The 23,814-nt window shown below is 49.0% G+C and overlaps 1 protein-coding gene across 1 annotated transcript in view; it reads right to left on the bottom strand.

The window, feature by feature from the left end:
• The window catches only part of PALD1 (phosphatase domain containing paladin 1), a 96,700-nt gene extending 73,159 nt beyond the window's left edge, over positions 1-23,541 (bottom strand). The window contains exon 1 of the mRNA XM_043985395.1: positions 23,030-23,541. The gene's annotated coding sequence lies outside the window, so the exon portion shown is untranslated. The remainder of the gene's footprint in view (positions 1-23,029) is intronic.
• Positions 23,542-23,814: the final 273 nt, after the last annotated feature.

Here is a 23,814-nt window from a genome sequence, read left to right as displayed (position 1 = left end):
ACTGCTTCAAGCTGATTGGCTGGCATCCTCCAAACCACTAAGGGCTAGCCAGGTGTGATTACCATCCAGTTAACTTTGAAGTAGGCGAATCAGCAGTCAGTCCCTCTCACTTGATCCAATCAGTCTAGATTAATCTCCAGGTGGGTCTTTGAGTATCTGCTAAATCCCATTATTTTAGAATTAAAAAGCATCTCAGAGGCAATTTAGTTCAGCCTCTTATCACAGGGGGACAGTAGCTAGTGCACAAGTCAGGAAAACTTGACACCTACTAGACTGTGTGAGCCTAGGCAAGTCACTGGAACTGTCTGCCCCTACCTCCAGGGTCACTGTGAGAATCAAAGGAGTTCACACATGAAGCGCCACGTGAATGAATTCCAGCTATTGTTACTATTGCTATTATTTCATATCATATGTCTTCCCATGTTTTCCACGATATTTAGTAACATCAATCCTCAGGACAATCGGCCCAGACCATAAGAAAGGCTTTTTGTAGATCTTAAAGGACCCTAGAAACAAGGGCTATTGTTACTCCTTAAAGACAGCTGCTGCTACACGCACGGGTAAATATGGGCCAATTCTCAGCTGCTGAGCCAGGGCCGAGGCCCAGACAGCAGCAGGGAGGGAGGGCTGCCTGTGGATTGCAGGCTCTGGCCAAAGCCGAGTGACCATCCTGGCTCTAAGCTTCCTGCTCCAGCCAAGTGGGCCAGGCCCGGTGGTCCCACAGCTCACTGTGGAGTCCAAAACAATAGGAGGGTCAAAGCTGGAAGACTCCACACAGATCCTTTATGTCGGGGAGACCCAATCTGTGGGAGAGACTGGCCTTATGCAAGAGCAAAGAAGGGGGCCAGACCACCCCAAATCATTTACCCACCCGCCCCTCTCCATATCTTCCAGGTCTGTTCTTTAATACAGAACAGTGCCTTTCATTCTATAAGGACAGAGAAGGCACCGACTGCAAGTCTCCCTGGGAGGGATAACCCACTGACATGGATGGAGTCACCCACATCCCTGCCCCATTCGGTCCACAGTTAACCTGAGAGCCAGGCTGAACCAGGGGCCCCCAGGCTACTCCACCCCGAAGACAGTCCCTAAGACAATCACAGTCCTATCCTACCACAGGCCAGGCAGCTGGAGTTAAAAGGGGAAAAAAAAAAGCCTCAGTCTGGGAATCCCAAAATCTGGATTTGGGTTCTAACTCTGGTTAAAACAACACTAGGTCTCTGGGGGCAGCTAGGTGGCACAGTGAATAAAGCACTGGCCTTGGATTCAAGAGGACCTGAGTGCAAATCCAGCCTCAGACAGTTGACACTTAACTAGCTGTGTGACCCTGGGCAAGTCACTTAACCCTCATTGCCCTGCAAACAACAACAACAACAACAACAACACTAGGTCTCAATTTTCTGCTCTGTAAAGGGAAGATGTTGCACTAAATGTCCCCCAGGGTCCCTCCCAGCTATGTCCTGGTGATCCAATAAGTGCCTCCATGGGTAGAGCTAGGCCTGGAGTCAGGAAGACTGACCTCAGACACTTACTGGCCACATGACCCTGGGCAAGTCACCTAACCGCTGTCTGCTGCCTCAGTTCCCTCATCTGTAAAATGGAGATGACAGCAGCACCTACCTCCCAAGGTTGTTGTGAGGATCAAATGAGATAATAGCTGTAAAGCACTCTGCAACCCTGAGAGTGTAATACAAACGATCTTCTTGTTATCTTCCAATCCTTCCTAAGGGTCTAACATGCCTAAGGGAGTCATAGGCAAGTCTCTGTCGGCCTTCATGCCTCCTTCTATCAGCTGTCCCTCCCCAAAGGAGGCCCAGAGAGGGCAAACAGCTTCGCCAGTGTCACACACCATGCCTGAGTCCAAGGCTTCCCAGTCTCTGACTCTTCTGCTGGCCTGGTTTTCCTCTGTATCCCCTCACAGTCCTTGGCACCTTCAGAGTCACCACACCTGGACCCTACCTAATCCAATCTCCTTCCCCCACACCCCCAGTGAAGGAACTCAGCAGGAAGCGCAGGAGGGTTTGGGGAAGGCTTGCCCAGCAGGAAGCCAGCTCAAGGGGCAGACAAAGCGACATTCCATCAGGAGCCACCCAACTGCCGATGACCCCTGGGGTCATGGGAGACTAGCAAGGGCAGGGGCAGGGGGACGACCTCAGGGTCCGGCGGAAGCCGGATTTATTGTGGAAACTGAGGAGCTGCTGGCAGACCTGGGAGGGAAGTGACTTCACCTCACATTCTGTCCTGGACTGTTTCCTCCCTAGCTTCCTACGCGAGAAGCGATTAACCCTGTGGAGGCTGCTTCCAAGTATGTATACTGGCTTAATCACTGGGCAGAGAGAGAGGAGTCTGAGGCAGCCTAGGATGCAGCTGAACCCAGTTCTCCTAACTTGGGATCTAGTGCTCCATCCACTGCATCACTTGGCCTCTCTAAGGATAATCTGTCTGGCTGGGGACACTTGGATAAAATAATAATAATAATAATAATAATAATAATAATAATAATAATAATAATAATAATAATAATAATAATAATAATATTTACGGGGCAGCTAGGTGGTGTAGTAGATAAAGCACCAGCCCTAGATTCAGGATGACCTGAGTTCAAATCCAGTCTCAGACACTTGACACTTACTAGCTGTGTGACCCTGGGCAAGTCACTTAACCCTTATTGCTCTGCTAATAATAATAATCACAATCAGAATCTCTCCTTCATAAAACATATTGGGAGATCCCCAAGGATGGAAACAGATTAGGACTCTTTGCTCTGAAGAGCCTCTTAGGGCCCTCCCCAAGCCCCAGCTACTGTTTAAGGTAGCTACTAGCTTAATGGAGAGAGCACTGGGTTTGGAGTCAGGAAGACTTAAGTGGAATTCTGCCTCACTTACTGTGAGACCCAGGGTATGTCAGTTAACCTCTGCCAATCTCAGCTTCCTCTTCTGAAAAATGGGGGGGGGAGGCAAATAGCATCTGTGTTCCAGGGTTTTTGTGAGGATCAAATACTATGCAAACAAGTATTGTGTATGTGTGTGTATACAAACATATATGTATAAAGTTGAAGCTTTAAAGCATCATAAATACTAGCTATTATCGTTGCTGTTAGTTTAGACCTTACGTAAAGGAACAATTTTTCTTAAGAACAGGTGATGAAACAGAAGCGAAATGCCCACCTTTGCTGATAATTCATTCCATTGGCCAGAGCCCACAGAGATGCTTGAGCCTCTCCCTCATCAGCAAGAGTGAGAAGAGATGTGGCATCAAAGCAGTTGGCCCTCCTGCCCCACCCAGTCGCTGCAAACCAAATTCACTTTTCTCATTTAGAGAAAACCCTGGCCGACCTCGGCTTGGCAGTGAGGACTTCAAGGACGCTTCCTGGCAGGGAGGGAGGTGGGGGGTGGGGGGGCCTTTTCCAGCATTCCCAACCTCAAAGTGGTGAAGGGAAGAAGGAGTCTTAGGAACAGGAAAATCAACTGCTTGAAGTTTTTCCCTCTTCCTGTTTGTCTCTCAAGTTGCTCCAGAAGCTCATGGTGACTGTTTGCTAAGGGGCCAAGCCAGGCCAAGGGAGCCATCCACGGCGGCAAGCCCACCCCCAAGTCCTGTGCCTCCTCGGCACAGCTCCTGGCCCAGGGGGGCTTCTGCCACATAAAGGGGACTATTCATCAGGGCCCGGGCAGCGTCGGGGGGGGGGGGGTAGGGGGGGAAGGGAGGGCTGGGCAACCTCTTCAAACACACTGGCTGAGTTAAATTCCTGATCAGGATGGGGATCCATCACCAACCAACAAATGGATGGGGCTTTGTCCAGTCAGAGATGCCTGGGCACCTTTGTGTCAGGGTGCCACCCACCCCACCCCGACCCCAGGCCTTCCCTCTCCTACACCAAGCCCTCCAGCAGTCTATGGGTTCATTCCCCTCACCCCAACCGAAGGAAGCCAAATCCGTCCCCTCCCTCTGCCATCCACCTCTAAGAGGTGTAGGAATTGTGAACACTTTCCAGAAAATAATCAAGGGTTCAAAAGATCCACCCCCACTCGAAGAGGAGCTCCCCCACTTCCCACACTAAGCCTCTGGCCACGTGTGTTATACAGGGCCACCGCAGCAGAAATCTGAATAGGATGCAGTGTCAAGTCCCAGAGATGCCACCTGAGTGACTGTGAGAAAGAAACAACATCTCAGCCTCAGTTTTCCCAACTTTGAAATGGGGCTATTACTTCTTGCTTGTGAGTACCAACCTAATTCAATTCAACAAGTGTTTATCTGGTGCTTCGTCTGTGCCAGGCACTGTGCAAGGCCCTGGGGAGCATGAAGACAAAATAAATGCCCTCATATGGCTTACATTACACAGAGAAGGTTGCCCGAAGTATGTCCCAAATGAAGACAAAACCATTTCAGCACAAACTACTGGAGAAAAAAATGGGTCATCCTCTTGTGGGTGTCATGGCTTGAGCTAAGCCCCCAAGGGAGGGAGGGGTTCCAAGAGGCAGAGGTGAGGAAGGAATGGACCCCAGGCGCAGCCACTATCAGTGGGCAAATCACTTAACCTCTCCCCCCTCAGTTTCCCCCTCTGTAAAATAGAGTTTGGACTAGATCGGGGCTCCTTAAACTTTTTCCACTCATGACCCCTTTTTGTCCAAGAAAATTTTACAGGACCCCGGGTACATAGGTATATAAAATAGGTATACATAGCCTTTTACTGCTGCCAAGTTTTTTGGGACCCCCACATTTAAGAAGCCTTCCAGTCCTAAATGTATAATCCCATCCATGTTGATCGGGTAATGCTGTAAAATACAAGTACCTATTAGTATAAAGGATGTCCCAAAAGTCTTAGTGAAGTTTTAAGTGTGAACAGGCTTTAGTAAGATGCATATTATACAATAGGGGTGATAAAGTCACTTTGGGTTTTAGTTTTTGGACCAGACCTTCAGTTACATTTGTGCAGAAAACTTCAGTTGGGAAAAGAGGTACAAGTCGGTACCTTCTCTGCAACTAACCTCTTAGAAGGTCACCAGATGGGGCGGCTAGGTGACACAGTGGATAGAGCACCGGCCCTGGATTCAGGAGGACTTGAGTTCAAATCCGGCCTCGGACACTTGATCTTTACTAGCTGTGTGACCCTGGGCAAGTCACTTAACCCCAATTGCCACACACACACACACACAAAGAAGGTCACCAGATAACTGATCGGTTAAATAACCTACCCAGGGTCACACAGCTAGCACAAGATTTAGCATCAGGGCCTTCCTGGTCAGTTCTCTATCTACTTTGCCTCTCAAAGGAACAATGCATATGGCTAATAGTTATTATATGAGAGCTAGTGTGGCCAAGCAAATAGAAAGCTGGCATTGGGGCCAGGAAGACCTGGGTTCAAATCCTGTCTGTGACACATGCTGGCTGTGTGCACCAGGACAAATCAGTCAACCTTTCAGTGCCAGAGCCCAGAGGTGTCAAACACAAGGCTGATGACATAAACCAGACTAAATTGTAATTAGGAGAATTTAACCAATATAAATAAAAAGATAATAAAACCTAGATAATATTAACATGCCATTTTCTAAACTAATACGCAGCAGCAGCAGGGATTCTTATGTCTGGTTCTATTGGAATTGGACACCAACGCTCTAGGCAACTATCCTAAAACAGGGATTCTTTTTTTTTTTTCTTAGAATAGAATTTTATTTTCCAAAATATATGTAAAAACAAATTTTAACATCAATTAAAAAAAAATGTTCCAACTTCTCTTCCTCCTCTATTCCCACCCCCACCCACTAGAACTCAAGCATGTCAAAATAAATTATACATGAGTAGTCATGGAAAACATTCCCTGGAAACAGGGATTCTTAATGTGGGGCCTATAGATTCCACGAAGTCAGTGAACTTGGGGAGAAAATTCCATCTCTATTTTCACTCACTTTTGGTTTCCTTTGTAATCCTATTTATTTTATTCTATGCATGTAAATTGATTCTTTGAGTAAGAGGTCTGTGGGCTTCACCAGACTTCCAAAGAGAGCCAGGAAACAGCAAAGATGAGGAACCCCTGCTTCTAAGACTACAATTGACAGAAAAGATGCTCACTGGCATTGGGAGAGGATTTTCCTCACCTTGGAAGCTCCCTATCATAATGAATCACAGGTACAATCCTTCTCCCCACCTCAATATCCTTGACTGCGTAAATAATAGGTTCTAAAAAGGACCTTACATCGATAAGAGCAACTTAGAAAACACTTTCCAACCATTATCTCATAAATCCTCATAGCCATCCTGTGAGGTAGGCATAATAATAATAACATAAAGATAATTAACAACTATCTGGCTATTTGCCTTAACCTGGGGTAAGCCATTTTCCTTAATAAAGTTAGATTTATCCATCTGCAAAATGGAGATAATAATTGCTATTGTACCCACCTCACCAAGTTGTATGTTTTTAAGCCTTAAAGTATAATCAAAATATGACCACTTGGGATTCCTGGTTTTAGAAGAATTCATAACTAGGTAAGACTAGGTAAGAAACAGAGACCAGGATTACATAGGATTGAAAAATACAGGCAGCTAGGTGGCGCAGTGGCTAAAGCACTGGCCCTGGATTCAGGAGTTCCTGAGTTCAAATCCGACTTCAGACACTTGACACTTACTAGCTGTGTGACCCTGGGCAAGTCACTTAACCCTCATTGCCCCGCAAAAAAAAACAAAAAAAACAAACCACAACAACACACAAAAAGGGGCAGCTAGATGGCGCAGTGGATGGAGCACCAGCCCTGGAGTCAGGAGGACCTGAGTTCAAATCCAGCCTCAGACACTTAACACTTACTAGCTGTGTGACCCTGGGCAAGTCACTTAACCCCCATTGCCTCACTAAAAAAAAAAAGAAAAAAGAAAAAAAAGAAAGAAAAATACAAAGAAAATTAAATCAGGAACAGATGAGAAACAATTCATTGGAGTAAAGCTTTTGTAGCAATTTCTCTGATCAAAGTCTGGTATCTGAGACACAGGAAATTGATACAAATATATAAGAACAAGAGACATTCCCCAATAGATAAATGATGAGAGGATATGACTAGGCAGTACTCAAAAAAAATTCAAGCTATCAAGAAGCATATGGAAAAAAGCTCCAAATACTTAATAATAACCAATCAACAAGTATTTATTAAGGGACTACATAGTACCAAGCACTGATCTAGACCGCGAGGATAAAGTACAAAGAATTAAAACTCCCCTTCCAGACAGGAGCAAGCATTCTAATAAGAAGAAAAATGTAAACTGAAATAAGTCTGAGGTCCTATCTCACACCCATCAGATAGATAGATAAAGACTGTAAAAGAGGAAAATGGCCATTGCTGGAGGGGTAGGGGGAGGACAGGCACACTAATTGGGCATTGCTGGTGGAGCTAGGGAGCAGTTCTGTCATTCTGGAAAGTAAAATAATCATCATCATCATCATCATCATCATCATCACAAAATTGTGCACACCTTTTGACACAGCAATACCACTCCTAAGATTATACTCCAACAGCGGCAGAAACAAAGGGAAAGGACCTATGAGTGCAAAAATATTCACAGGACAACTTTTGGTCCTAGCAAAGAACTGGAAACTAAAGGAGTGCCCTTCAACCGGGCAACACCTGAACAGACGGTCGCATGTGCATAGAACGGAATATTGCTGTGCAGTAAGAAACTATTCAGAGAAACCCGAGAAGACTTGTATGAACTGATTCAGAGTGACATGAGCATATCCAGAAGAAGAATTTCTAATTTTGCTTTTGCAATTTATTTTACAATAATGTAAAAGAAAATAAACTTCAAAGACTTCAGATCTCTGAGAAACACAATGACCAACTGTGACTTCCAAATGCCTCGTGAGGAAGCAGGCTTTTGGCAGAGAGGAGACGGACTGGAGGTACAGAATGACCCGATGGCCAGTGTGTTGATTTATTTGCTTAACCATACTCATCTAAAGGGAGCAACTTCTATGGGAAAAGGGAGGAGGGAGGAAGAGAAGGAAGAGAAGGAAGGAAGGAAGGAAGGAAGGAAGGAAGGAAGGAAGGAAGGAAGGAAGGAAGGAAGGAAGGAAGGAAGGAAGGAAGGAAGGAAGGAAGGAAGGAAGGGAGGGAGGGAGGGAGGGAGGGAAGGAGGAGAGAGAGAGAGAGAGAGAGAGAGAGAGAGAGAGAGAGAGAGAGAGAGAGAGAAATCATTGAAGCATTTTTTTACATTCCTAAGTGAGCCGAAGAAAGGGAAGTCTGGAAAGACACAGATATAATGGTAATTGTGTTACTACCTTGTTAAATTTAATGTACACTTTTAAAAACTACATATAACAGGGGGCGGCTAGATAGCACAGCGGATAAAGCACCAGCCCTGCATTCAGAAGTACCTGAGTTCAAATCCGGCCTTGGACACTTGACCCTTACTGGCTGTGTGACCCTGGGCAAGTCACTTAACCCCCATTGCCCCGCCAAAAAAAAAAAAAAAACTACATATAACAGAGGTTTGAAGGTTCATAAACCCCTTTGGGGTTTTTTTAATATTGAAATGTGTTGATAGCTATATTTATAAAATGAAAGAAAATTATAAAAATCTTTTAATAAATAATTTTTTTAAAAAGAGTCCCTGGGTCCTTGGCTCCCCAATCACTTTCTTCTTGACTTTCTAACACTTTCTCTCTACTTTCTATCACTTTCCAGACCCCCAGGCTGCTCCCTTGTCTTTATTTTGCAAATATTTCTATGAGTATGTAATTGTGTCCCCAACAGAAAGGAAGCCCTAGAGGGCAGGGAGCCTCTTGGTATTCTCGGTGCCTATCCAGGGCCAGAGACGCAGAAAATATTAAACAAATGATTGTCAATTGATTAATATGATCATTCAGTCAAAGGTTAAAAAGCAAGAGAGCATCACTGTGAGTGTAAAGGGTGTGTGTGTCTGTGTCTGTGTCTAGCTCTCCCTTCCCCTTCCCCTCCCCCACCTCCACCATCACCCAAATCAGCCCAACCCCAACCTGCTCAACCACCTTCCTTTCCCAGGCTGCCTAGAGCTGAGACAGCCCTCAACAGGATCCCACAATGCCACAGGGGGAAAGCCAGGGAACAATAGCATCTTGTGTCTCTCTTGCAGCCATAGAGCACAAACTGTCTCCTGGGCATCGACTCAACCACCCTTCCCAGGAGCTCTGAGAAGAACGTAGGCTCAGGCTCTACCTGCACCAGAGAAGAGAAGCAAGAAGCCTAGGCTCCCCAGCATCTGAGGGAAAGCCAAGGTCACAGAAGGTCAGAGCCAGAAGGGACCTTGATGACCACATGTCCAGGGTTAGGACTGACAGGGGCCTTGAAGGTCATCCCAGAGTCCAACTCTCCCCTTTAAAGACTCAGTAATTGAAAACCAGAAAGAAAAGTGATTTACCTACAGTCACAGCCAGTAATTAAGAGAACCATCATTTGAACTCAAGTCCTCAGATTTCAAATTCAATTTCCTCACTAATGTTTTTGTAGTTATTTATTTATTCATAGAATGGTAGACTTAGAGGTAGCAGGGACTTCAGAAACCATCTTCTCCAATAGCTTCATTTTACATGTGAGGAAACTGAGGCTGAGAGGTTAAGCCATATGCCCAGGGTCATACTGCTATTAAGCATCTGAGACAGCAATCAAGCTGTCTCTTCCATTCTGTTGGTCCTACTTTCTTCCACCTACATCAGTTCATACAAGTCTTCCCATGTTTTTCTGCCCTATATACTAGCACCAACACATATACTCAGCATACTGCTGTTCCAAAGCAGGGCTCGAATCCACGTTCCCCCGAAGCATAGGTAGTAAAAGGAAGGGAGGGAGGGAAGGAGAAAGGAGAGGAAGGAAGGAAATAATGAGAAAGAAGAAAGAGAGAGGAAGAAAGAAAGGAAAAGAGGAAAGGAGGAGAGGGGAGGGCAGGGGGCAGGGGGCAGGGGGCAGGGGAGAGGTCACTAAAGCATTTTCCAATGCACAGAAGAGAACAGGAGGCCAGAAAGATTCCAGACAAGCAGAACAGCTTGGTAAGTTATACTGAATTTACAATTTACAGGGTGTCCCAAAAGTCTTATGTAGTTTTAAACTGTTAAAGCTTAAATAAAACAAATTTCAATTCAATTCAATTAGAACTTTGAGCTACCAAAGCAGTGTATCACAAGGTGATACAGGAAACTTAATACAGAGAAATATCAAGTCTTTGTTTGCAAACTGTAAGTCTTGGGCTCAGAAGCGAACGCCCTCCATGGCAGAGGATGGAACAGGAGGTGAGGCGTGCTAGCAGCCTAGCTGACAAAGACTCAGAAGGCCCATTATCCTCTGTCTCCCCGACCTCCTCGGGAATACTGCATTCATTTTAGGAGCCATAATTTAGACAGGACATGGACCAACTGGAGAGAATTGAGTGGAAGGTGACAAGCACATCGAGAAGACAGGACAAAGCCCTCCTAGAATCAATGGAAGGACTTCGGAAGGCTTAGACTGGAGAGGACCACGGGGCATGTGAATGCTGTTTTCAGGTATATGCCAGGCTATCTATACTGAGCAAGAGAGGGTTAAGTCACTCTTCTTGAATAGCACGAGGACTAATGGGTAGAAGTTGCAGAGAGGTGAGTTTCTGTTCAAATGTTTTTTAATTCAACAATTAGAGCTGTTAGAAATGGGAGGGTTACCCTGTGTGGTAGTGAGTTCCCCATCACCGGAACATTCAATCAGAGACTAAACAAAAGGGATGCCTGCCCAAGCACAGGTTGGACTAAATGACTTCAGGGATCCCTTCCAATTTAGCCTCCACCATGAGAGATGCCAAGAAGGGGAGAAGACAAGAGATGCTGGGGCTTGCTTGGTGACCATGATTTTGGCCAAGGCCTCCCCCTCCCCACTGCCCACCAAAAATTCTCTCCACTAACTCCTGGCCATTGGGGAGGGGGGAAAGATTTGACTCGGATCTTTCAAATCCAAGCTGAGGTCACGGGATGGGTGGATGGGTAGGAGACCTTGCTCTGCCCTGGGGCCAATGAGTCGGCTTCCTCATGAAAGCAGGAGGTCCCTCCAAATAACCCAGACATAAGAGATATCAGTTCCTCCAAGGACAAGCTGACAGCTGGGCTTCAGGTACTTATGCAGGCACTCCCCCCTCTACTCACAAACAACAGGACTTCCCTTTCTTTCTCCTTCCCAAAAGAGAACTAGATTTGGTATGGGAGGACCTGAGTTCAAATTCTACCTCTGACACTATCTATGTAACCTTTTACAAGTAAGTCATTGCCTTCCTCATCCCAAAATGAGAAGGCTGGACCAGATCATTTCTGAGGGCCCTTCCAGCTCTTGCCTTAGCATCCTGCTTCTATTTTATTCTATATGGGTCAGGAATTCAGAGGAAAACTGAAGAATCATGGAAGTTTGTCTTAGGGGACCAGCAAATATTAGGGGAGCCCCTCATGGAGTCAACCCTTTACCAAGCCTCATGGGGAGACACGTAAAGCAAAAGATTCAATGATGCCTTTGAGCCGGCCGGGGACCTGAGAAACAGCCCCAGACTACTTGGGGTCAGGGAACCTGGGCTCCAGTTGTATTACTTACTATCTGTGTAGCTTTGGGAAAGTTGCTTCCCCTCTCTGCGTCTCAGTTTCCCCATTATGTCTAATATGGAGAGTTGAAGAAGATGGCCCAAGCTCCTTCCTGAACCCGCAGACCTGAGTCCAGTCCCTCCACAACCTCGGCCCTCACTGATTTTAACACTAACCCAACACCTACGGGACCAGTGCTTGGCCCTGCGGGCCCGGGCTCCCTGGGACTCCCTGTGCCTTGGTTCTCTCGTTTGTAAAGTGAAGGGGCTGGCCCTGATGGTTCCTCCCAACTCCAGATCTCTGCTCCTCTGAGTCAAAAAGGGGGGATGGAAGATCTGCTGGCTCAACCAAAAAGGAAAGGCTTTCCCCCTCCACCCCCTCCCCTTTCATTCCCAAAGACTTCAAAGCTTCTCCTGCTGGGCTCGGTTTCTCCTCTGGAGCTCAGGGCTGGGGAAATAGCCAAAGTCTGTGGCCGGGGATCAGGAATGTCTCTTGTCGCTCCCCACGCAGGTATTGCCCTGTTGGGTATAGAAAAGGGGGAGTGGAGGATAAGGGGCATCTCTTGGGTCCTTGTGCCCTCCCCAAGGGCTTGCTCCAGGTCACCTGAGGTAACAACCCCCCTCCTCCCCCTGGTTCCTTCCTCCCCTCCTGCCCACCGGCCACTGGGCCAGAGAACAAGGGGACGGAAAGGGAAAGAAATCTTTTTTCCACCAGGTGATGAGACCTTGATCTTTGGAGAGATCCAGCTGTAGAACAGGAATTCTGCCAGGATGCCCATTCTTTGATCTGCAATCACCCCAAACCTCTGGGAATCAGAGGATAATGGGAGCCGGGCCCAGGCCTTTTTCTCATTATTATTACAGTTGTTAATAAATAATAACCCACTCAAGTTCTTCAGTGCTTCCACACAGATGATGGCAAAGTAATCTTCCCATGGCACAAATCTGACCATGTCATTTTCTAAAACAATAACCTCCGGTGGCTCCCTATTACTCAGAGGATCAAATGCCAATATTTCTGTTTGGCACTGAAAGCTTTTCACAACCTGACCCAATTCCACCTTTTCAAGCCTTCTTGTTGTTCAGTCATGTTCAACTCTGTGACACAATTTGGGGTTTTCTTGGCAAAGGGACGAGTGGGTTTGCCATGTCCTTCTCCAGCTCATTTTATAGATGAGGAAACTGAGGCAAACAGGGGTAAGTGACTCGCCCAGGGTCACACAGCTACTAGGTGTCTGAGGCCGGATTTGAACTCAGGTCTTCCTGCCTCAAGACCCAGCACTCTATTCTCCTAAAGCACGGAGCTGCCCTGTTTTAGCCTTATTGCTGATTACTGATTACATTATTCCCCTTCACTTTCTCTACAGCCCAATCTTCCTGGACTATTCCTTCTACACGTTTTTCCATCTTCATCTCCATACCTTGGCCCTGGCCATTCTCCTTGCTCTCCTTCCCTCGGTTCACCTCTAAGAATTCCCTTCGAAGCTCAGCCCAAGCAATCCCTCTAGATGCTGTTGCCCTCTCCCCACCCACCCCCAAAAATGAACTTGTATTTATTTGTATACATTCTGCCCATATTTTCATGAGCACATGAGGTCTGGGATGGGCCTCGTATTGTCTCCCCCCTAGAATGGAAGCTTCCTGAGGGCAGGGAGGTTTGTTATACACCCAGTGCTTAGCACAGTAACCTGCCACATAGCACACTTAATAAATGCTTGTTTACTTGACTTTCCAGTCACTATGCTAGACTGTAGAGATACAGAGGCAAAAGTCAGACAGTCCTTGACCTCGAGAAGCTTACATTCTGCTAGAGAAGACAACATGAAAACATATAACTACATACAAGGTAAACAGTGGAAAAGGCACTAGCATCTGAAAAAGATCTGGGGGTGTTAGTAGGCCACAAGCTCGATGAGTCAAGAATTTGAGATAACAACCACCACCAAAAAAAAACAACAAACAAACAACTAATCAGATCCTCAGCTGTGTCAAGAGAGACACAAGAGGTGATAATTCTCTTTTTTTTTTCCTCTACCTTGGCTAGACTGCTTTACTGGAAGATCTTGTTCAATTGTGGGCACCACGTTGATAAGCTAGACAGCCTCCAAGGGAAAGCAACCAAAATGGCAAGAGGATCGGGCATGTTGAGAGAGGAGGTCTATATTCGGTCTAGGCTGGCCCAGATGGTCTCTGGGATCCCTTCTGTCAGGGAGATACTAATCCTGTGACTTCTGACCCAAGCCCATGGCTCCTTCTCTTACACAGGAAAGTCAGCCCTCATGTAGGCGACTGGTCAACACGAACGGTGTGAGCAAGCCCCCCAGCTGCCCCTGACTGTCCTACCACAGGCCCCAATATTCCACATTAGAAAGTCAGGATTGAATTAACCCCTTCATTTAATTAAGGGACCCGGGATTTAATTGACGGACCTAATTAACCCCTGAAAGTACATGAACTGAGTGAGAAGGAGGCCATGCCTGAAGAAAAGGGAAGAAGAAAAGGCCCAGAAAGCCAGGGCCAAATGAAGGGTCCAAGGTGGGGTTCTGAGGGAGCCACGGGAACAGGCCAGAGCGCCAAAAACCCCAGACTCAGAGGCAGGAGAAGCACCTCCTCTCCAAGGCTAAGCTCCCTCCAAAGGGAGGGGGATGGACAAGGGGGCTTCTCTGTTCTCTTCCAGCTTCAAATTCATTTAACTCTATGAAATGGGGGACCATAGGGGGGCTGTGGGTGCCTTAATGTGAGGCAAAGGGCAAAAAGAACCTCAAAGGGAAACCAAGGGGTCTGGACAATGCACCAGCTGTCGTCAGCTCTCAGCCCTCAGTGTGGGCCTCAGAGAGGCTGGGTAAAAGGCTGCCCAGTAAAGCAGTCTGGTCTAATGGTTTTGGAGTCCCAAGCTCTGAGTTCAAATCCCAGCTTTGTCATTTATTGCCTCTGTGACCTTGGGCCTCAATTCCTTCCTCTGAAATGAGGGCACAGCTGTGGCTGGGTGGGGAGAGTAATTCGATGATCTCTAAGTTCCCTTCAAGCTCTAAGACTTATGAGCCAACATGAAGCTCTCTGCTTTCAGAGGGGCAGCATCGCTGGGACTCATCCCCACCCACCACCCCCTGCTGATGGGGAAGGGTCTGTTTCTGCAGGCCTAAAGCACAGATCCATGAGGTCAGTCAAAGACTGGGCCCTGTCCTCTGTCACAGGGAGCACCCCAGTGCTATTGCCAGGCCTAAGGAAGTGACCAGGCCCAGCCCCAGCCCCAGAGCTAAGCGGCAGTTACAGCTGCTCCACTGAAGGGCTTGGCCAGGGCAAGAAGGAGGTGGGGAAGCCGGGCTCTGGCGAGGGCAGAGGCCACCCGTCCCAAGGCTGGAGCTATGATTTGGGGTCTATTCTTAGTAAACCTCTGGCTTCCCTCCCCAGGGCAGGCCTGCATTCCCACACCCCTGCCCCCAATGATCCGAGGCACTACCAAGGGAGTGGCACTATAGCCAGGGAGCCAGGCCAGGGATCCAAGAAGGAAGGAGGAACCTAGCTTCTTCTGAGGCCCAAATTCACACCGGTCACTCTGGCTCTGCTTCTAGCCACTGGTGGGAACTCGCAAGTTCCTCTACCTCCCTGAGCCTCAATTTCCTCATCTGTAAAATGGGGGTGGGGTAGGAAGAGATGACGTCTAAGATCCCTTCTGGTTCTGTGTCACCTCTTCTCTTTACTCAGTCCTTCCCCTCCTCTCCTATTCTCCAAATCACAACCATCCTTCCAGGCCTCCCAGAATCCCCCTGCATGCTCCTCTAAAGGGCCACAGCCCCGGGGACAGGGGCTGTGCTGTACGCCTCCATACTGGGAAAGTCAGGAGAACAAGGAGGAGGAAGAAGTCCTGAGTTCAAGTTCCAGGTCTAAAACTTTAAAGGAGCATATATTTAGAGTCGTTAGGGACTTCAGACCATCTACACCAACTGCCACATTTAAAGAGGGGGAAGCCGAGGCCCAGACTTGCATCCAAGGTGGGATTCAAACCCAGGTCCTCTTACTCCAAATGGGCCATGCTCTTCACCACACTGTGTTGCCTCTCAGAGGCTCTCTGCGGCAGGGGGTGGGGGGTGGGGGTGGGACTGAGGCTCAGGGAGAGAAAGGGTCTTGCCCAAGGCTCAAGGAGAAGAGCCCAGATCTGGACCCTGGTTGTCTGGTCCCAATCCACCCTCTTCCCACTGGAGCCTCAGAAGCAGCCTCTTCTCAGAACCCAGGGATCCTATGGGGAGCCAGAGAGCTGGAGCTGGGGACACACAGGCCACAGCAACCAAGAAAGAGATGCGGATGTGTGGGCCACGGCACACAAGCATCCAGCCCTGTGCCTGAATAGAGCAGGGTGCAAAGGAGAACAGCAAGAGGAGGCTTAGACGGCCCATGGGCCCTTAACCTCAGGCCCACGGGTACTGGAAGAGTCCATGGGCAGATTTTCAGGAAAGGCACACACACACACACACACACACACATACACAGAGACACACTCACACACACATAGACACACACACTCACACTCATACACACAGAGACATACTCATTCACTCACACACACACATACACACCCACTCTCCAAGCCTCCTCCCTAAGCTGCTCAGTTATCACTGTTATTCCACATGGCAGGAATTCCTGGAAACTCTTCCCCCCCCCTTTGGTGGTGGGGAGAGTATTTTTGTGGGACGGCCTCCTTTTCCTGGAATATCCATCTGGGGCCTGGAGAAAGGAGTGCAACAAATTTGTGGCCTCAGAGAGGGAGCAACTGTTTGTTGTAGCAGATGAAAGAAAACCCTAGATTTGGCATCTGGAGGCCTGAGTTCGAATCCAGATTCTCTCTGCCCCTGACTACAGGTGTGGCCTTGGATCATTCCCATCCCTGGGCCTCAGTTTCCTTCTCTATAAAATGAGGAAGACAGCCTAGAACAGAAGTTCTTGACCTTTGTCATATCATGGATCCCTTCTCAGAACAATATTATTAAATACTTAAAATACATGGAATTTCAAAGGAAACCAAATTCTACTGAAATACAGTTGTCAAAATATCTATTTTTAAACCAAGCTCACAGACCCTGGATTAAGGACTGCTGACTAGACAGTCTCCACATTCTTTGCCCGTTCTAAGCCCCATGACCCTGAGGGTTATTCTGTCTGCCCACCCTGCAGTGGGACAGAGTCTGAAGCTGCCCTTGGGCACCATAAGGTCTCACATTTCCCAAGACCCTCAGGACGACATGAGCACAGCAGCATTGTAGCCTGGACGGCAACTTTGTGGGGGCAGCTCTGGATCGAGGCTCCTGGTCAGTGGTGCTGGCCAAGGGCCCCCTCTGGGTCTCAGGACAGAGCCTGGCCAGTGTCAGAGATGATGAGGAAGGGCAGGAACAGAGCTGGTGAAGGGAGATGGCAAAACATTTCTGAAGAGCAGGAAACTACTTAAGGGCAGGAGGGAAGGAGGGGAGTGGTGAAGGGCCCAAGGCACAGCACCATCGACCCTCAGACCAAGACCAGGGCTGGGTACCACCTCCAAGCCACCACACAGAGACACCTAGGCCAGTCGCAAGCTCCATGGGAGCACAGCACTCAGACAACTGGGTCTGCCCTCACCGGAAACCGTCTAGAAGAAGGTTTCCCAGCTTTCCCCCACCCACCGCAGGCCAGCTCTTCAGAAAGGAAGTGAAGACTTCCTCACCACCTGCCCCAGAATCTCTCCTTGATGCTGAGAGCCACAGGAAGGCTCTGAGCAGCTGAGCCCTAGGCCTGAAGAAAATCAAGGGGCCCTCATAAAACAAGCAGCCTTCGGGCTATCAGCCACCAACAGGCCACTCACCGATCTCGGATACTGGCTTGGAAGCCAGAAGGGAAATGATTCTATGCTGGGCTTGGAGCTTCGACTAGCAGGCAGGCTGGTGGCTCTATCTGCAAGGACATTATTAAAAACAAAAAATCTGAACTCTCATTCCATTCAACATCAGTCTCTTTCACACCCTGTTGTTCTTGCATTCTCCCCTCGCTATGATCTGGGGATGTGTTTATGTCTTAACCCCCAAGCATATGGAGCGGTTTGAGTCAGAGCATCTGGGCTGCAAGCCCTCAGTTTCCTCATCAGTTAAAAATGAAAGGGTTTGAGTTCCCCTCAAGCTCTATGATCCTAAAGATACCAACTGAAATTCTGCCCATGCTTAGAGGTTTACAAATCACTTGGCTCACCACAACCCTGTGTGAAGCAGGGTGATTGAAGGTTATCAGCCCCATTTGACAGATGAAGAAACTGAGGTCCAGAGAGATGAAGTGACCAACGTTCATTGTTTTTCTTGGTTACAACAGAGAATTCAGGGAGGAGGAGGGGAGGGGGGAGATTTCTGATAAATGATCAGAAGGACAAAGTATCAATAAAAATGTGGTTTTTTAAATGAAGTGAACTTAGGCAAGGGGGCTTACATCTTAAACCTCTCTTTGTGCCAGGCCTGGCTGGACTGGCTAGCTGGGAAGTTGGTGCTCAGGAGTTCAGAGAGGGCCTCTCTAAGACGAGCACCAATATGGTATGTCCCGGGGCCGGGGGAGAGGGTCTGGGAAGCTTCCTAAGGAGGCACAAACCACCCCACGGCACAGAGCGAACAGCTCAAAGCTTCTGTGCTTATCAGTATTGGGCTGAGGCCCATGACTGATGGCAAAAGTACCAGCCTCCTCGACATAGTTTTTAAAAAATGCCAAAGCTGGGGCAGCTAGGTGGCGCAGTGGATAGAGCACCGGCCCTGGAGTCAGGAGGACCTGAGTTCAAATCCGGCCTCAGACACTTAACACGTACTAGCTGTGTGACCCTGGGCAAGTCACTTAACCCCCATTGCCTCACTAAAAAAAAAAAAAAAATGCCAAAGCTACATGGTGTATCGTCTCTTGTTCCGATATAGGCTCCTTGGAGCCAGGGATGGTCTTGTTTTAGTGTATTTGTGCCTAGCACACAAGAGGTGCTAAATAAATGCTTGCTAATTGATTGTTTATAACCTGAACAGTGTCTAACACAGGAATGAACCCAACAGTTACTGGGATTTGTTGATTTGACTTCAAACTCATCCAAGTAAAAAGTTTTGCTCCCTCTGAGTATGCAGTAACACACACCACCCCTATTTTTCTACAGTGACTCCAGCCTCCCCCCGATAACAACCCTTTGGGAAGGGAGTGAAAAGATTATGATCACAGTGGGGGCAGCTAGGTGGTGCAGTGGATAAAGCACTGGCCCTGGATTCAGGAGGACCTGAGTTCAAATCCGACCTCAGTCACTTGACACTAGCTGTGTGACCCTGGGCAAGTCACTTAACCCTCATTGCCCCACCCCCCCAAAAAAAGATTATGATCATAAATTGTAGGATGTTAGTTAGTCAATTACTACGTGCTGGCACTATACTAAGCACTTGGGATGCAAATAAAGGCAAAAGACAGTCCCTGCCTTCGAGGAGTTTACAATCTATTATTGAAACTGGAAGTCATCTATCTAGTCCAACTCCCTCATTTTACCGACGGGGAAACTGAGGCCCAGAGAAAGGACACACAGCTAGAAAGTGGTAAAGCTGAAACACTAGATCTTGTTCAAGGTCTCACCATCGCCATTTCAGAAACAAAGAAAAGGAAGACACAGCTGAGGGGAAAGAGAAACTCAAACTCAAAGCCAACTGTCAAGCCTTCAGCCCCAGCCCAACCTCCATGGAACCCCCCCCTGCCCTCCCCAAATCTCTCTTCCGTGGAATCACCTCCAAAATGGTATCTTACATAGGAGGCATCTCTCTGGAATGGAGGCCCACCCTGCTCCACTCAGGCAAGAAGAGAACCAGCCTAGGTCAAGAGACTCCATCCAAGCCTCAGCTCCAAGAGGCACCAACAGGTAGCAGAGTCCGTAAAGAACTTTACTTCCAAACTTCTTATCCAATAGAATGTAAACTCCTTGAGGGCAGGGTCTCTTTGGCTCTTACCTTGTTGCTCCTGGGCTCTGGTACAAGGTAGGTGATAATAAATACTTATGGGCCCAAACCAGCCCCAGCAGAGTGGTGGGGAGCCTCAAGGTTGGCTCAGAAGGGAGACTCATAGTATCAGAGCATCTTTGAGATTTGGAGCTTAGAGAGAAGAAAAGAGAAACCAAGCCCCCAAAACAGCTAGTAAGACTTCCAACTCACCCGTGATTGGAGTTCTGGAGGAGGAAGGGACCAGAAAAGAAATCTAGTCCACCCCCTTTATTGGGGGGGGGGGCAGGACAATGAGGGTTAAGTGACTTGCCCAGGGTCACACAGCTAGAAAGTGTCAAGTGTCTGAGGCTGCATTTGAACTCAGGTCCTCCTGAATCCAGGGCTGGTGTTTTATCCACTGCGCCACCTAGCTGCCTCAAGACCCCCTTTATTTTACAGAAAAGGACACTGAGGCACACAGACTTAGCTGGGAGCCAGCAGGAGAAAGGCAGGTCACAAGATTGGTCCACATCCTGTGACGTAGCCAGGTAGCAGCCCTCTGGCTGCTGTTCCCAGCAGGCTCCAGATCCCCAGGGCCCCGGCTTCCCAAAGAATGGAGTCAGCTTCAAGCCTGTCCAAGGGGAACCCCTAGAGCTGGAGGACCGTCCGGATCTGCTGTGAGCCAGGTGAGTGAGCAAAGTCTGCCAGAGAAGATTTCAAAACCCACTACTGGCAACATTCCTAAGGTCAATAGCCTTCCACTGATAGAGCATCTCCAGGTTTACAGCACACCATGTTCAAAAATGAAAACAACTAGGTTGGCACAGAGGATGGAAGCTGGAGGGAGGAAGACACGAGTTCAAATCCAGCCACAAACATTGACTCGCTGTGGGGCTTTGAGCAAGTCCCCTAACCTCCATCTGCCTCAGTTTCCTCATCTGCAAAATGGGGATAATAACAAACTAGGTCAAGTGCTTTGTAAATCTTAAAGCGATACACAAATGCTATTTTTATTTTTTAAAATGAAGAAACTGGGGCAGCTAGGAGGTGCAATGGATAAAGCACTGGCCCTGGATTCAGGAGGACCTGAGTTCAAATGCAGCCTCAGACACTTGACACTTACTAGCTGTGTGACCCTGGGCAAGTCACTTAACCCTCATTGCCCTGCCAAAAAAAAAAAAATGAAGAAACTGAGACTCAGGGGAGGGAAAGAGCTTTCCCAAAAAGGAATGGAGAGCTGAAAGTACAAGTCTTGTGATCCCCTTTGCCGTCCACCTCAATGCCTCTCCCCAAAACGTGGCAGGAGAGCCAGGAGAGAAAGGATGCTCAGCCCTGGGGCAAGGACGGTGGCCTCCTCCTCACTCCTTGTCTGAGCTTTTGGATCTCAGGCTTTTTTCCTTCTTTCCAGCTCCTCCCCCATCCCCTTTGTCGAGGAGAAACCACAAGGTACCTTAGAATAGAAGAGTCAGGTGAGAAGAGACAGGAAGGCATGACGAAAAGAGCTGGGCCTGGGAGGTGGGAGCCAGAGGACTCGGGCTGAAACATGGGCTGGGCTCTTTACTACCTGGTTCTGCATTTCTCCATCTCAGCTTCAGGTTCCTTATGTGTAAAATGCAGGGATGTGTGTGTGTGTGTGTGTGTGTGTGTGTGTGTGTGTGTGAGAGAGAGAGAGAGAGAGAGAGAGAGAGAGAGAGAGAGAGAGAGAGAGAGAGAGAGAGAGAGAGACTGGGTGTTCTCAAAGTTCCCACAGAGCTTCAGGACCCAATGAAAGCCCACTGAGGCAGCTGGAAGAAGATCTCAGAAGACCTGAGATCAAATCCTGCCCCTTACACTTATTTGTTTGTGGCTGTGTGTCTTTGAGCCAGTGACTTTACCCCTCTGTGCCTCACTTGCCTCGACTGTGAAATGAGGGGGTCGGACTCTAAGGCCTCCAAGATCCTGTCATCCCATGAGCCCAGACAGCCAGGTGTCAAAGGGAGTAGCAGACGCCCCTAGACCCTGGGAGACTTTCTGTAGTGACTTGGGACAAGGAGGATGGCACTTCAGCTTCCAGAGGAAGGCGCCCCAACTTTTTCTATCCCATTATGGGAAAGGAGCAAACTAGAAAGACAGAGAGTCTAGTGACCTGGTGAGAGACCAGAGAACTGACAAGCAAGCAGGGCGATGGTAACACCATCATATTAAATTGAACACGTACCAAAAGGAAGAAGCTGCGCATAACAGAGTCAAGCTTTCACAGACAATCAATCTTCTGGCCTTTTTATATGGAAATGTTCATATTGGTGACTTTCTCATAATAAGTTTTTTTTTTTTAAAGGGAGGGGGGGGGCGTGATGTTGGGTGGTGCAATGGATAAAGGACAGGCCCTGGATTCAGGAGGACCTGAGTTAAAAATCCAGCCTCAGACACTTGACACTTACTAGCTGTGTGACCCTGGGTAAGTCACTTAACCCCAACTGCCTCACCAAAAAGAAAGAAAGAAAGAAAATAATAATCCAAGGGTCCTGTGATTGATTTCCCTGTGGCTTCCTGGCCCTTGAAGGGTTTCCAGATCTTAAGAGAGCTACTAATCCAAAATCAGGCTGTGACAGGGATTTTCTGGGCTCAGAATGGAAGGGCAAAAAGGATTCACCTAGTCCCACCCCTGGCTCCACAGGAAGCCCACTCTACAGGGAGAGCCAACTGCCAAAATTTAATAACTCCTTTATTTTTTGTTTTTAATTTACAGTACCATGACATGACAGACAGCATATATAGGATATACATATGGTAAATAAAGAAAAAAGACTTTCCCGAAAGTGATTAAAACAGCAGACCCCTTTGTGACTTTTATCTGTACAATGTCCTGATCCTCACGTCTCTTCATAAAACCAGCAAAGGATGGGGGACCCACTGCCCCTTGAGAGAGCCCGTTTTACTCAGAGCTAGCTCTGGGAGCTCCCAAGTCTTTTCTGGTATCAAAGCAAAATCTGCCTCTTGGACTTCCCCCACCCCCAGCCCAAGGCTCCCAGGTCTGCCTTCTGCAGTCAAGTGGGACAAGGGAATCTCTCTTCCCTAGGAGAGCCATTCCAGTGACCGAAGGGTGCTCTCCAGTCCATTTTCCTCCCCCCTCCAAAGTCTTCTGCAAGCTAAACACCCCTACTTTCCTTCAATGGATCGTCATGTTGCAAAAGGAAAAGCAGGGAGGATGCAGAAATGATGGGAACACAGGATTTTTAAGACTGAAAGGGAAGCACCTTATTACACAGAAAAAGAAACTGAGGTCCATAGGGAAAGTAGTTTACTCGAAGTCACACAGATAGCCAGGTTTCAAAGCAGCCCATCCCCACCCCAGTTCACATCCAGGGAGGCCTTCCACTACAGTAAAATGGGGAAACTGAGGCTGGGGGAGAGGAGCTGGCCAGTCCACAGTCACCCAGGTGGCAGAGCCAGGAAGGCACTCTTTTCACTGGTCTTCACCCGAGGCACCCCGAGGCACCCCCGTTGGGGGGGGGGGATGGAGCTAGGGGAAGAGGCGCAGAGAGATTGCGGGGGAGGGTCCCTACCTGCCTCTCGGCGGCCCCAGGGCACATGGGCTCGGCTCCGCGCTGGAAGCAGCTCCTCCTGTGGAGGGACGGACCGACGGCTGGAAGGCTGGACTGATGGACTGACGGACAGTAGGACGCACGGCTAGGTGCAACCTTGCTCCCAGCGGGCTTCCCCGCCCGGAGTTAACAGCGGCCGCTCGGCCCCGGGGGCCCCCTCACGCTACCGGCCACTGCCCACTTCCCGGGGCCCTCCATGGGGCGGCGGCTGGCGGGCCGGGGCTGCCCCGCGTGCTGGGGGCGAGCGAGGGAGCCCGCGGAGCGCAGAGGAGCCGAGCGGCGCGGAGCGCACGGCCGAGCGAGCGCACGCCGCCCCGGGGCTGTTCCCCGGCTGTGGGCTCGGCTCCCCGCAGCCCTCCCGGCGCCTGGACTCTGGGCTCGGCCGGAGCTAGCAGGGGCCGCCCGAGCCGATCGGCGGCTCCTCCACGGAGCGCGGGCTGCGCGCAGGCAGAGGCAGGAGGGCAGACTGGCGGACGGGCGGGGATGTGGGGGCGGGCGGGCGGACCGACTCTCGCTGCTGCTGCCGCCGGCCTCGTCTGCCAATCACACCCTCCTGCCCGCCCGGGGACTCCTGGCAACGCAGAGCGGAGGGAGGGGTCAGTCCCCGGGCACCTCCAGTGCGCAAAGAGACGAGAGGGAGAGGCGGAGCAGAGGCGGGTCCGGGGAGCCCGGCCCGGCTAGAAAGAAGGAGGGGGCAGCGCCCAAGAGGGGGCGTCTCCACCCACTCCCCGCCCCCTGAACTGATC

Source organism: Dromiciops gliroides, chromosome 2 (assembly GCF_019393635.1).
Source record: "Dromiciops gliroides isolate mDroGli1 chromosome 2, mDroGli1.pri, whole genome shotgun sequence".
In the NCBI taxonomy this organism is placed as follows: Eukaryota; Metazoa; Chordata; class Mammalia; order Microbiotheria; family Microbiotheriidae; genus Dromiciops; species Dromiciops gliroides.
The sequence above is the reverse complement of the archived record's forward strand: the minus strand, read 5'-3'. Positions and strand labels throughout refer to the sequence as shown.